Source organism: Mauremys reevesii, linkage group 5, assembly GCF_016161935.1.
Source record: "Mauremys reevesii isolate NIE-2019 linkage group 5, ASM1616193v1, whole genome shotgun sequence".
NCBI lineage: Eukaryota > Metazoa > Chordata > Testudines > Geoemydidae > Mauremys > Mauremys reevesii.
Window position 1 is genome coordinate 95293363 of NC_052627.1, and position 13655 is coordinate 95307017.

Below are 13655 nucleotides of genomic sequence, written 5' to 3' on the forward strand. Positions count from 1 at the left end.
GTAAGTTCAACTTTCATGATAAAGAGATTGCACTACAGTACTTGTATGAGGTGAAATGAAAAAAAAATGTTTTTTACAGTGCAAATATTTGTAATAAAAAATTAATATAAGGTGAGCACTGTTCACTTTGTATTTTGTGTTGTAATTGAAATTAATATATTTGAAAATGTAGTAAACATCCAAAATATATAAAATAAATGATATTCTATTATTTTTTAACAGTGCGATTAATCACGGTTAATTTTTTTAATCGCCTGACAGCCCTAATAAATATTTTATTTTTAGATTTGAGTGCACTGTCAAGGTAAAGAGAGTTGAGATACTCTTGAAAGGTATCTGGGGAAAAGAAAACTACATTGGAAGAAGAAAAAAGTCTCAGGGGAGCTTCCACACTGACGTGGCTGGAAGCTGCAGGAGTTCAGTGGATGAAGTAATCATATTCCCAGATAGAGACTGCCTGATGGACACTACTTGGTTTGAACCACGGTGAAGCGCCTCCCATTCTCTTCACTACCCAACACAACATGAGATATTTTGGGAGGGGTATGTGGCCTTAAACCAATAAAAGAGACACCGATCAGCCTACACGAGCATTGTGGAGTTTGGGTCTCCCACTACAATTGTGATGCTTTGTTCCCCCTTGCTATAAAATACTCCAGGTACAAACAATAGAGTGTAAATCTTTAGAGCTAGAGAATGGTTTAGAATGCCATTTTACAGCGCTTTATATATTTTTCAGATAAGAATATCTTGGGGCCTCTCAAGTTTATCAGCATCCCTTTAAAATACTGGTTGAAACATTATAAAACTTTATCTATATTTCTGGTGTCCTGGTGTTATGATCTCTCAGGGCTCTCCTAGGGCTAATCCCATAAAGGGCTTTAAATACCAGGAGAGATGGAAGCTAATCAAGCTATATTAGATTATGAATTATAAATTTAGTATTTTGAATTAAATTACTTGACCAAGAAGGGTTGAAAATGAAGTAGATTTGAGCAGGGTTTGTGCACCTGGCTCTTTTGAAAAGATAATACCAGTTCTAAGAGTGTGTAATTATAGCTTGAATCTTCCAAACGTGATACACCATTAATCAGTATTACTCAATCCCTTAGGCCCTCGTAACCTCGGAGTAAGGACAAAACAGGCATCATGCTAATAGGGCATAGGGTAGAGATTGTATTGAAGGAAGGGGACCTTTCTGGCTTTTCTGAGCCACATTCTCAATGGGAGTGCAGTTGATTTGGTTTTGATATTCCTGGTGAGAAATAGCCATCTTCTCTCTTCTCCTTTTCCCCAGTGCAGCTGCATATCTGGGTACTTCCAAAGCACTTCCCCTCTCTTGTTAATAAAGTCATTTCTGAGGAATTGTCTATATGAGAAAGCTGCATTGGTGTAACCTGGATCAGTTTTTAAACCAATTTAATTAAACTGGTGCAAAAGGCTGTGTGTCTGTTCTTATTCTGGTTTGAGTGGTTTATTTTAGGCCTGGTCTACACTGGGGGGGCGGGTTCGAACCAAGGTACGCAAGTTCAGCTACGCGAATAGCGTAGCTGAACTCGAACTACCTAAGTTCGAACTACTTACCCGTCTTGACGGCACGGGATCTAAGTCCGCGGCTCCCCCGTCGACTCCACCACCGCCATTTGCGGTGGTGGAGTTCCGGAGTCGACGGGAGCGCGTTCGGAGTTCGATATATCGCGTCTAGATGAGACGCGATATATCGAACTCCGAGAAGTCGATCGCTACCCGCCGACCCGGGCAGGTAGTATGGACGTACCCTTAGTTTAGTTAAACTTGTTCCTTAATGACTTAAGCTAAACCAAAATAAGCCATCCTTATACCAAAATGAAAGTGTCCACACAGCCTTTTGCACTGGCTTACCTATATCGGTTTAAATTCACACCTTAAGTTTTAGTGGTGCAACTTTGTGGTGTAGACAAGCCTTCAGTCCTTTCTGCCTGATGCCACCACCAAAAGAAAATGTAAGTATGTCAGATGTATTAAAATGTACACTTACCTACCAGTACATCTTTACATGTGAGCCTGGTGTGTCACTCTATCTCAGTCTCTGTGGATCAGGGCTTTCCCTTCTTACTGATGTTCCAGAATGAAGTGCATGTCTAGGGAAAATCCTAGCCTATGGAACCATAGATCTATGGTAACAAGGACGTGGCTTACACACAAACAACATCCTTACAAATACTGTAGCAGCAAAATAAGGTAACTTTGTTTTTAGCAATGGTAAGGAGGATATAATGGCGGGAGAGAAGTGGGATGAGAGTGGTGAATGAGTTTTGGAAAAAAGGATGGAACAGAGCACTTCAGAAAGGAGGAATAGGTAGACAATCTAGATGGGTCAAAAGGTAGTAGAGTGGGGGAAGAAATGGGGATGTGGTTGTCGGGTTGTCACTATACTGAAATTTTTAAAAAACTATGAAGTATAACCAAATGGTTAAGTTAAGTTCTGTACCAGTGATACAGTGGCTGTCCTTAAAAACTTAACAATCACTTCAAATAGAGCTATTCTCAGTATTCTCTAGATATTCCCTATAGAGTAAGCAGTAGGAAGTGCTGCAAATATGGAGGAAACCATATCTACTTTTCACTTCTTCTTCGAGTGCTTGCTCATGTCAGTTCCATTCTAGGTGCATGCCCACGTGTGTGGCTGTTGGAGATTTTTGCCTTAGCGGTATCTATAGGGTCGGCTGTGGCGCCCTTTTGAGTGCCACGCTCATGCATCGATATATTAGGGACTGCCAGCCCTACATCCTCTCAGTTCCTTCTTACTTACCGCCCATGGTGGTTAGTCGGAGCACCTTTCCCTTGCCTTGCAAGAGTTAGCAGTTGTTCTACTTCAGTCTTCGAGCCTTAAGGCCTTGTAAATAGTTTGTTTACTGTAGTTAGTTAGTAAGCAGTTGTTAAGTAGTGTAGTTAGAGATAGAGACCCAGTGGGGACTTTGCCTCAGGTGGGGCAAGCCCAGTCTCTGGGTTTTAAGCCCTGCTCTGACTGCAACAGGCCGATGCCTGTTAATGACCTCCATAGCAGCTTCCTCAAGTGCATGAGAGAATCACATGTGAAGGACAAGTGTCGCATCGCTAAGAACTTTCGTCCCAGAACTCAGAGCAAGATGTTCGTTTAAGGGCCCTTCTCATAGAGGCTGCTGTTCACCTGACATCCAAGCCTTCCCGGACAGACTCTTCCCCCAGCACCTCGGCCTGGGTGCACAGCACACCCCTGGCACCAGGTTCTGCCCGGCACCGCCCCCCGTCACCGGTGCCTAAGAAGAGGATGGTTGGTGCCAGTAAATGAAGTAGGTCCAACTTTTGTGCCAGAGCAGGTGTTCCTATTTAGCCAATTAAGAGGGCAGGCCAGCACAAAGGGTTGTAAAGGATCAGGGAGAGACCCAGTGAGAGGGACTCCCCCTGAGTCAGAGCAGACTAGTTCAGTCAGGAAAGGCAGATGATCGCTGCCAGAGATCAGGGGATTCTGGAAGTCCCGGAAAGAAATAGAAGGTGATTCCTGGGAGAAGGCAGGAGAACAACAAGAGAGGTTTGCTGACTGGCAGAGAGCCAGGGCCAGAGAGGGCTGAGGACAAGGGAGCAGCAGAGGAGTTTACACACTGACATCTGCAGGACCAGAAAGCTGGACCCAGTGAAAATGTGAGAGGCCCAGGAAGAGGGGTGCCCCCCAGCAAGGATGTTCCCAGTACAGAAGCTGTGGAGATTCCTGCTGGGAAGGGCTGGGATGGCTATTCCAGTATAAGGACAGGAGAGGACTGTCAGAGTCTGGGCATGGTCGAAGGCACCAGTATGTGGGGCATCGAGGTACAAGATGTCTTGAGTTGTAATGACTATGCTGGGATGAGAAATGGACCACACGTTTGGGACTTTTGTTATGAATTATTTGGACTATGTTGTTGTAATAAACCAGCCCTAAGGATGGGTAGCTTTGTGACAAGAAAGCCTGAAGTTAAGTTGTTGGGTCACCTGAGAAGGAAGGTCCAGGCAGGTGTGCTGTCATACTGCAGCCTGCAAGAGGAGGGCATGCCAAGCCGGGCTGCCCTTTGACAGCTACATCTTGTTTAAGTTGGCACTTCTGGTGTAGAACATTTGTTATTGACTAATAGCAGTGTCTGGGACAGTGGTAAATGTTTATCTAGGCGGTATCTCCCTGAGGATAACTCTGTGAGCAGTATTCAGTATTTTTCAAAGGTCTTTGAGATCAGGCTAGTTCAATTTGCTAAGTCGTACAGGGTTGATTTTTGAATTGCAAAGCCACACCACCTATCTTTCTCCTTTTACTGCGATTTAGTTCTCACCTGTTCTTTTGTGCCCTGTGTTAAGAAGCTAAACAAATTTCTGCAAGCATACCTATGAAAAACTCATCTGAGAAACAGATAGGCAGTACCTGGAACTGTGAAATAAATGATTTAGGTAGGGAAAATACTCATTTTTGTAAATTTTTGTCGTCTTTTACTAGAGGAGTAAATAATTGCTCTCTAGATCACCTTTTTGTGTTTAAAAGAAGATAGCCATTGTTTCCTGGGAGAGGAAATGGTGCTTAAATTCCATTAGTGAGGTGGCTGGGATACATTTTGAAAGTGTTTTGTTTTAGACATAGAGCAGACCTGCAAGTCTGGGCCCACAGCTCAACTGTAGCATGACATTGTGTTACAATATAATTTTTATAGAATAACTCCCTGTCCATCTACTAAGAAACTCTGAATCCTTTGCAACATAAAGACATAAAATACCACTTAGCTAACATTCAAACAGATAAAACTACAGCACCCTTCCAGGTCCCTTGTCCACATAATCTAGCTTTAATTTTTGTCAAAATATGTATGAAACCTTAAGATTTTACTGAGCTCTTTGCACGAGTGCAGGAGGTTTGCCTTTAGGGACTTATCTGTTGATAGTGCTTCCCTTTATTTTTTTGTTTGAACTGAAGACTCCATTGCCGGGAGCAAAGTTATGGGTGACATGATATTTTGAACTTCCTTTCTGGAGTAAATCCTTTTGATTTTCAGGCATTTATTAAAACCTTAACTATTGGATAGGAATATATTACTGACCCATTTTCGGAAACGTGGCCCTATTCTGAGTTTTCTATGTTCTACAGAGAAGTTGATTTACTCTACCTAGGCAAAGGATGCCTCCTTATCCAATGATAACATAACTAGCAAGTCAGCTAGAACAGCCATTATTGTCCGGTGTGCAGACTCTTGCCCGGATTTTCTGCTGTGCCAAGTATCCGCTTTCTGGTTTTCTGTTTGGCTAAGCCCCAACAACAGCCCTAGCATAGAATACAGCAACCGGGGGCGGGGGGGGGGGGGGAGATTGGACAGACTATGCCACATGCTAGCTGGGGATAGCTAGAGCAAAGTGTTCTCTCTCCACACTTCTGATATACCCTAGTGCACCTTGTTCACCAGCATTGAGTATGCGGACTCTCTGCCAGCTCTCAAGCTCCCCCAGTTCTGAAGCTTTCTCAGCTGGCCAGATTTGGCTGGTTTGGGCTTTGTGCTCCGCAAGGAGGTTGGAATGCAGCAGACAATGTCACCCATTACCTGCTGCAGGCTTGCTTGTTATGGATCGCCTTAGCTTTGCCCATGCTACAATGCATCTTCAGTCTTGGGACCTGTGTTTCAGCCACGATGCTAATGTCTCAGTTTAATAAGGAGATAGGGCAGTATGACTTGATCTGTTTCATCTTTGCTAGTTTTTGTTCATGCCGTAGGAAGGAGTATGTAACAAAGTCATGGGCTGCAGACACTGAATGTTGCCAGCTTGCATGATTTTGTTGGGACTCTTGTGATATTTGGTATCTTTTCTTAAAGCACCAGCTCCTGAAGGCAAGTGGCTGTGTGAAAATATCAGCTTTCATTTAAAAATAAAAAAAGGCAAATTCTTCCTCAAGTGCTGGTCTCTATCTGCATTGCACTGTGGGTACACATGCTTTCCATGTGTCTGAGACCGGTGAATTCTTGCAAGTAGTGTCCATTGGTCTGTGCCTGCACGTTCAACCTTGCTCTTCTCATGTTCTGTGTCAGGGGTACAAGGGCGTGGTGTGGACCCACTGCCTCTCTAGTTCCTTCTTACCACCACATGGCCTGAATCAGCATCCTCCCTGTGTCCAGAGCTTCTCCTTTTTATCTTCAAGTCTGTAAATATTTCAGAGTTTTAAACAAGCTGTTTTAAACAAACTGAAGAAGAGGTCTATATAAGCTCGAAATCTTGTCTCCCTTATCAACAGAAATTGGTCTAATAAAAGACTACCTTACCCATGTTGTCTCTCTAATATCCTGGAACCAACATGGCTACAACAACGGTGCATGCAAAGTTTTAAACAGCTATTTTACCTCAGTATAGTTAGTGTTAGTCCTTTTTGTACTATATTTAGTAATAGATGGAACTTCTTAACCACCCCGGTATGGGACTTAGATTATGCCCAGGACACCAGGCTTTAAAAACTGTCTCTTGTCCCTGCTCTTTCTCATTTAGTAACAATCATCAGTACTGCCTTTACTGTCTCTGAGAAGCTCCTATCTCTGCTAAGTGCAATATCTGTCACTCCTTTCCCATCTGGACTTGTAGGCACAAGAACTCTGGCTTAAGAAACATCACGTGGAGCAAGCAATGAGACCTCAGTTGGACTCAGGCTGGGGAGATCTCCCTATACGTTGGCCACAAGCATTTTACCACCAATGCTCTTATGAACCACCCAGTAAGTGACAGAAGGTACAAAGACCATGATACCCGACATCTCCCATATCAACACATGCTCCCCTGGCCAAGAGGTACTTTTGACAAGATGTTCGGAAGTTGCAAACCAATTTTCATTTCATCTCAATCTGATCCCTAAATCCACTTTGGTGGCCACCTGGGACTTTTTTTTCTCCCCATCTAGAGGGCAATAACAATAGACAAGTGGGTGTTGGATATCATCCATTCCAGCTATACCATCAAGTTTCTGTCCCCACTTCCTTCAAAGCCCCCTTTCTTTAGGACCATTCTCAAGATGAGATCCTCCTGTATATAGAAGCAATCAACTTATGGAATTGGTGTATCAGGAAGTATATCACCTTATCAGTAGTGCACCTTCCAGGAGACCAGAATTCACAGGCCGACAGCCTCTGTGGGCACTTCACCATTAACCACAAGTGGGTATTACATGATTCAATGGTGAACAACATCTTCACTCAGTGGGGAACCTCGACTTGGGACATGGTCACCTACCAGACAAACAGGAAATACATTATATACTGCGCCAGGGGAGCTCAAGGCCTGTCCTGAGAGGTGATTATGTGCTACTCCCTTGGAAAGACCATTTGAACTATGCCTTTCCTACCATCTTCCTGCTGCTTCAGGTTCTTTGGAAAATTCAACAGGGTGGATCACAAGTCATCCTCATCACAATCAAACGGCTCAGACAGTTCTGGTTCCTAAATCTCCTACAAATGTGAACTTGTCCACTCATCAGCATTCTGCTCTTTCTGGATCTCTCGATGCATGAGAATGGTATGGTCAGACACCCCAACTCAGGTGCTTTTCATCTCACAGCTTGGTATTGGGATGAGTGTTGAACCTACAATGTTCCTTCTCTGAAACTGTACAAACTGTTGTTAATAATAGCAGAAAAGTCTCCACCAGAAAAAGTTATTTAGTCAAGTGGAAACGTTTCTCTGTATGGGCTCAGCAAGACCATATGTCTCTAGAGTTGGCAGATATTCCTATTATCTTGGATTACCTCCTTATCCATAAGGGTCTTTCCCTTAACTCCCTACAGGTTCACTTGGTGGAAATCAGTGCACCACCCTCCAACAGAGGGCTATTCTGTCTTTACTCACCCAATAATGTCTAGGTTCCTAAAAGATTTAATCAGAATCTTCCCACCAGTAACAAAAAAAAAAAAAAAAAAAACCCTTAACTTTGTGCACTCACTAATTCAATGCAGATAGCCTTCCTAATTGCAATCACCTTAGCCAGAAGGGCAGGTGAACCTGGGATGCTAATGGCAGACACACCCCTGCCCATACACACTATTCCATAACGACAAAGTTTCGCTACAACTGCACCCAAAATTCATACCCAGAGTAGTTTCAGAATATCTCACTAATCAATCTGTTCGCTTACCTGTGTAATTTCTGAAGCCCCATGCTTCGAACAGAAAGAAAAGTCTTAATTCCCTTGAGATGAAAAGAGCTTTGGCATTTTGCCCACAGAGAATGAAACAGATCAGAAAGTCACCTAGATTGTTGCTGTAGTGGAATGAGTCTGAGAACACACTATTTCCTCGCAGAGAATCTCTTAAGTGGATTTCTGTGTGTATCCTACTTTATCAGTTGGCACATCCGCCTCCCCAACATGGAATAAGGGCTCACTCTACAAGAGCACAGGCAAACTTTGTAGCATCACTTCACAAGGTACCCCTGCTTGATATTTGCAAGGCAGTAACATGGAGTTACAGCCATGCGTTCACGAGACATTATACCTTGGTCTAAACCTCCGCCTTTGACTCATGCTTTGGGATACAGGTTCTCCAAACAGTCATATCATTTGCATCCTCAAACTCTCCTCCTCTTAGAGCATTGCTTGTCAGTCTCACACAGTGGAATACGCATAGGGACCAGCACTCAAAGAAGAAACGGAAGTTACTTACCCTTTGTAACTAATTGACCCTACTTTCAAGAATTCTCCAATCACAGGCACATGGAGCACATGTGTACCCACTGTGGAATACAGATAGGGATCACACATCTTAAAGAACTCTAGTTTAAAAAGCTAAATAAGTTCCCTTTTCTAGCCTTCACAGTTGTGGAGAAATGCCTGAAAGAGTGAACCAGGTGCATCGTAAAGGCTTAGAAGCCAGAGGCAAATAAAAAGAACCCAAAATGTATTACTTTTTAAAAATCTCATGATTTTTAAGCCAGTTTTATGGTTTTGGGGGGGTAGGGGAGGATTCATGATTTTTGAATGCTGAGGATTGGCAATACTGCAGACAAAAGGCACAATTTTAATTACTAAGCAAATCACATGCACAGACTTGGTTAGCAGGGACCCAAACTCTGGCTTTTCAGTTTTAAAAGCTTCCTCTGTCACTGAGGCTGCAGCGGAGTTCCCTTAGCTGAAAGAGAGGTATGTCCCTTATTCTTTCTGTGGGCCAGCGACTAGAAACAACAAACACAGACTACAGCAGGGGAGTCAAGAAAGCAGGCCTGAATGTTAATGGTGATTTAGATAATGATTTCTTCGCATGGGGTAGCCAAGGTCAAATATTCATCCATAATTGGATCTTTGCTGGAGGGTAAGGAGATAAAAGCTTGAGAAATCATCTGTACTACATACCAGTTCAACATGGGATTAGAAATTAATCTCAAATCACTTTAGGTATTGAAATATATAGACATTCTTTCTCCCCCCCGTCAAATTCTATGCCTGTATCTTTGAGTCTACAAAGCCTGAATAAGTTAACAGTATGGAAATCCTTTTGATCAGGTCGTGTGTGTTCCCTGAGTAATGCTTACAGTAATCTGATCAAACAAAACAAAACTGGTTTGTAGCTGCTGAGCATAAAGTAACATTAAGGAAGAGTTATTATCCAGCTTAAATGTGAGATGGAATGAAATAAAATTGATTTTCTAACCTGTTTAAGAGCATAACAGATGACAGATGTGATGACTTAATTTTCATTTAGGTTATCTTGGGGGATTTATTTTTAATGTGAGACTGTTTGAGCTAGCCCTCCAAACCTGATTTTAGAAGGACTCAACTTGTTTATTTTGAATAGGCAGAGTAGTTTCTCTCTTCCTGCGTGTGTTTAAAATGTGTAGAAGTTTTAAAACCAGGCTCTGCACTGTTTGAATGAAAGCGTTTTTGTGTTTTTTGTTTTTTTTTACAAATAAGACAGCTATGGATGCTCTTTGATTTTCAACATAATGGTGGGCCGTATTTGTGAGCAGTCAGATTTAACATGCTGATATCATTTAGACCATAGGTTCTTAACTGAGGGTCATTGTGGCCCCTCAGGTGTTGTAAACAGGTTGGGGGAGAAAGGGAGGAGACATGACTGCCCTGATCTTATTTTATTAAATGGGATCGGAGTCCCAACCCGGGCTGCCCAGAGGATTGAGGGGGCCTGGGGCAAAGCAATTTGGGGGGCCCCTTCCATAAAAAAAAAGTTGCAATACTATAGAATACTATATTCTCGTGGGGTCCCCTGCAGGGCCTGGGGCAAATTGCCCCACTTGCCCCACCCTCTGGGCAGCCCTGGTCCCAACTGCATGAGAAGTGGGTTCTGGGGGGGGGGGGGTCCCAGTATCGTAGTTTCTGGTTTAGACACCCTCATGATATATATTCCAAAACCAAAATCTGGCTTTCAAAAACCAACCTATTTTCATCATTTGGCATTTTTCTTCACTCCCACGCCTTCTCTTTCTGTTCTTTTCCCTCTCTTTTTCAGTGACATTTTTAGTTTTGGTTTTTCATTGAAAAACGGGGGAAAAATTCAAAATTTCCTGCAAAAACCAACAATCTTTTCCAACCAGCTCTACTTTTCTTAGGGCATAATTCTACTTGGTGTGACTGTTGTTTTGCTTATATGTATAAATTTCTTTTTCTCATTTAGAAAAAGGACAGTTTAATTGAAACTTACTCTATATATCATTTGGCACAGTACCAAGAGTTTCCACTGTTCCATTAAATTGCTCTTCTTGTGTAAAAGCAAATGAAAGGGGTTAAGGGAGGGAAAGTTCTCAGCTCACACAAAACAAAGTCAGCCTGTTAAAACAGGGAAGCTTGGCTTCTCTCCTTAGTGTCCATTTAAATCAGTGTCTAACATTGTTCTTACGAATTCTTTGTTTTTGCCAATTGGAAAACCACCATATCCTGTTGTTCTTTGGCTTTTGAAAATGAAACAGAAGATTATACCAACAGGAGAAGAGCAGTAGAGCGGGAAGTCCTCAGAAATATCAAATTACTTTTGCCTTCACATGCAGCCTAAGCAAGTTAACTTGAATGCCAAATGGAATTGGATAACAAGTGCAGTGTGTGGTCTTACAGAATTAACCAGTCCATTAAATTGCACGTCTGCTTTGAAAATGTCTAAAAGTGACGTCTCATTTCTCAATTTATTGGCCTCCTCTATTTATCAAGACTCTCAAGAGTCATATCAACTTACTATGGTGGCAAAATTATTTTACAGCCTTACTCCTGGTAGCCCTACAGATCCAACATACCTAAGAAACAGGGAGCTGGATCTGTTCTTCTTGTGCATCAGTAACAGAATTATTTATTAAGTTCTAACCTGTTACTTCTTTGAAAATCTGTTGAATGTAATGGGATTGCACAGGTGTCATTGAGGCTTAATTTGACCTGCCAAATCTGATGGTGATGTTTATGAAGGACAGACTATCCAGACTCTCAGAGCCAGGCTGATATTGCATGGCTGACAGATAAAATATTTTTTTACTTTATCTGAGCACATTTGATAGGGAACTCACTGAAAGACAATAAACCTGGCGCCCTGGAGTGTCATTTTTACAGTCACTTTAGAGCAGAACCCCACTTTACATTAGATGTATAGTACTGTGCATTCATATTTTGGAGTATCAAATTATTTGAAGTATGTATTTATACAGATCAAGGATTCATTTCACTGCTAGCATAAGCAGGTATAACATCATTGAAGTAAATGAAGTTGTGCCTAATTCTGCATACTGAGATTTGGTTATTTCGCTACCTTTTAAAAAGAAAAAGCATTGTAAAACATTTAATTTTCTATATTGCATCCTGTTTAAACTGTTTTGCTTAATGCACAGCAACAAACAAAAATGAGAAACCTTTACACACTTCCCGCTTTCCAAAAAGGTTGCTTCTAGTCCAGCAGGTTAGAGTTAATTGTGCTTACAGGACAGAAAGATAATCTACAGTAAATACATTGTATTGAGAGAGTGGAAAGATTTTTTCACAGCCCAAAATGTGCTGAACACAAAAATGGTTAAAATCAGTGATAACAGGGAGAAAGACACACCCCTGGCTGAGCCATGCAGTTCAGGAGACAGCATCCACTCATTCACAGCTGTATCCAATCAGCTCAGCCATGCACAGTGAGTGAAGAGAGAACGAGGGCGGTCTCATGAAGAGAGTGGGAGCTGACAGGATTTGGTTCAACTTGATACAAAATGAATGAGCTACTATTCCCAGGAGTGTTCAGCACAGGTCATTGAAGTACAAGTACATGGCTGTATCCAAGAGCAGTTTGCATCGTCTGTACGTTTAACAGGACCAGGCAGGGCATTGAGTTGGGTGGTTGCATCTGACGTGCTTGGCATTAAAATCCTGTTTGCTGCAATAAAAAAGGTAAGAAACTTTAAAAAAAAAAAAAAAAAACCCAAACCCAAACCCAACCCTACTCCTCCCATCATATACACCACAATGGAAACATAGTAGTAGCCTTTGTCTCTCACTGTATTTTCAGAGCTGTAGTCCATTAGTTTAAAGATCCTATGTAGCTGCCTGCAAGGCAAATGACAGCTTCTAGTGTGACAAAGGCAAGTCAGGTTTCTTTTCTCAAGAGCTGACACTTAACAACCTTCAGAAAGGCATTGTAGCAGAGATGTGGGAATATATGGTATGCTGTAAGTATTTGTTGCTTCTCCCCTCCCCCCCTCCTTCCCCTACAGATGTTGCTCATTTGGGCGGTAAACTGATGAACATAGCTTAGACCTTGAGATGCTTGATAGATTCATTGGTCAGTGTTCAGTTCAGAATTCCTGTTCCTAAGCTGGCTGCAATTGCTGGCTTCATAGTAACCTGCCTCAATCTGTGTGTAATTCTGTTGTGCCTGGGCATAATTTGTTTTTATTGCCAGTGCTGTGTTAATAGGCAAAAAGATGGATTAACAGTAAATTGCAGAAAGCTAATTTGGAAAGGATGATATAAATCTGTGTGTGCTACTGCTTATGTATGGTGTCTATGTAATTTTCTTGTTAACCCATAGCTAACCATTATCCTGTTTTTCAATAGATCTTTGACAATGGAGATTATTCATTTCTAATTCATGAGTCTTTGATTTTGAAATTTTATAGAGCTTCATAAAGAGTGAACATTTCATAAAGATGGAAGAACTATAACCCCATCAAATTCTTGGTAGACATTAATGTACAGTATATGTGAGACAGTTTATGGCTCTTTTGACAGAAGAAGAAACTTAAATGATTTAAATGTTATGTATTAGCTTGGGTGCTCAGGGATGAATCTGTGCTTCCTCAAGCCTATCTGTATTCCTGAAGAATTTGAAACAGGGTGAATTTCATTGATTTGATAATTGCTATAGAGCTGTGAATCCTCATTATAATATTGGGTAGGGGAGAAGGAAAGGCAAACATTAATCCTTTTTTCCCCCGCCTCCGCTTAACTCAGCAGTGTTTCTCTTCAGTTGGGTTTGTAACATTAGTTGTGGAACCTCTTTGCTTTCCTAATATCTGTGCTATTTTTTGTTTCCTCAGTGTAAAGGGTATTAAGCATTTCTGAGGTTTGATTTAGTGCAATAAAACATGTAAAGAGGCTTTTATCTCTAAACTATGACTTTAATTACATTTTTGTAGCTGTTACTTCTTGACTGACATAATTTTAATAACTTTAGGTGGGAGGGG

The 13655-nt window shown here is 41.7% G+C and overlaps 1 protein-coding gene across 15 annotated transcripts in view; it reads left to right on the forward strand.

Annotated features, from left to right (window-relative positions):
* The window catches only part of APBB2 (amyloid beta precursor protein binding family B member 2), a 291641-nt gene that overhangs the window by 233368 nt on the left and 44618 nt on the right, over positions 1-13655 (forward strand). Inside the window, exon 1 of one of the 15 annotated variants that reach the window (XM_039541031.1) lies at positions 12229-12360. The exons of the other annotated variants lie outside the window; for them this stretch is intronic. The gene's annotated coding sequence lies outside the window, so the exon portion shown is untranslated. Of the gene's footprint in view, positions 1-12228; positions 12361-13655 lie in introns of those variants that run through there. 15 annotated transcript variants of the gene reach the window in all.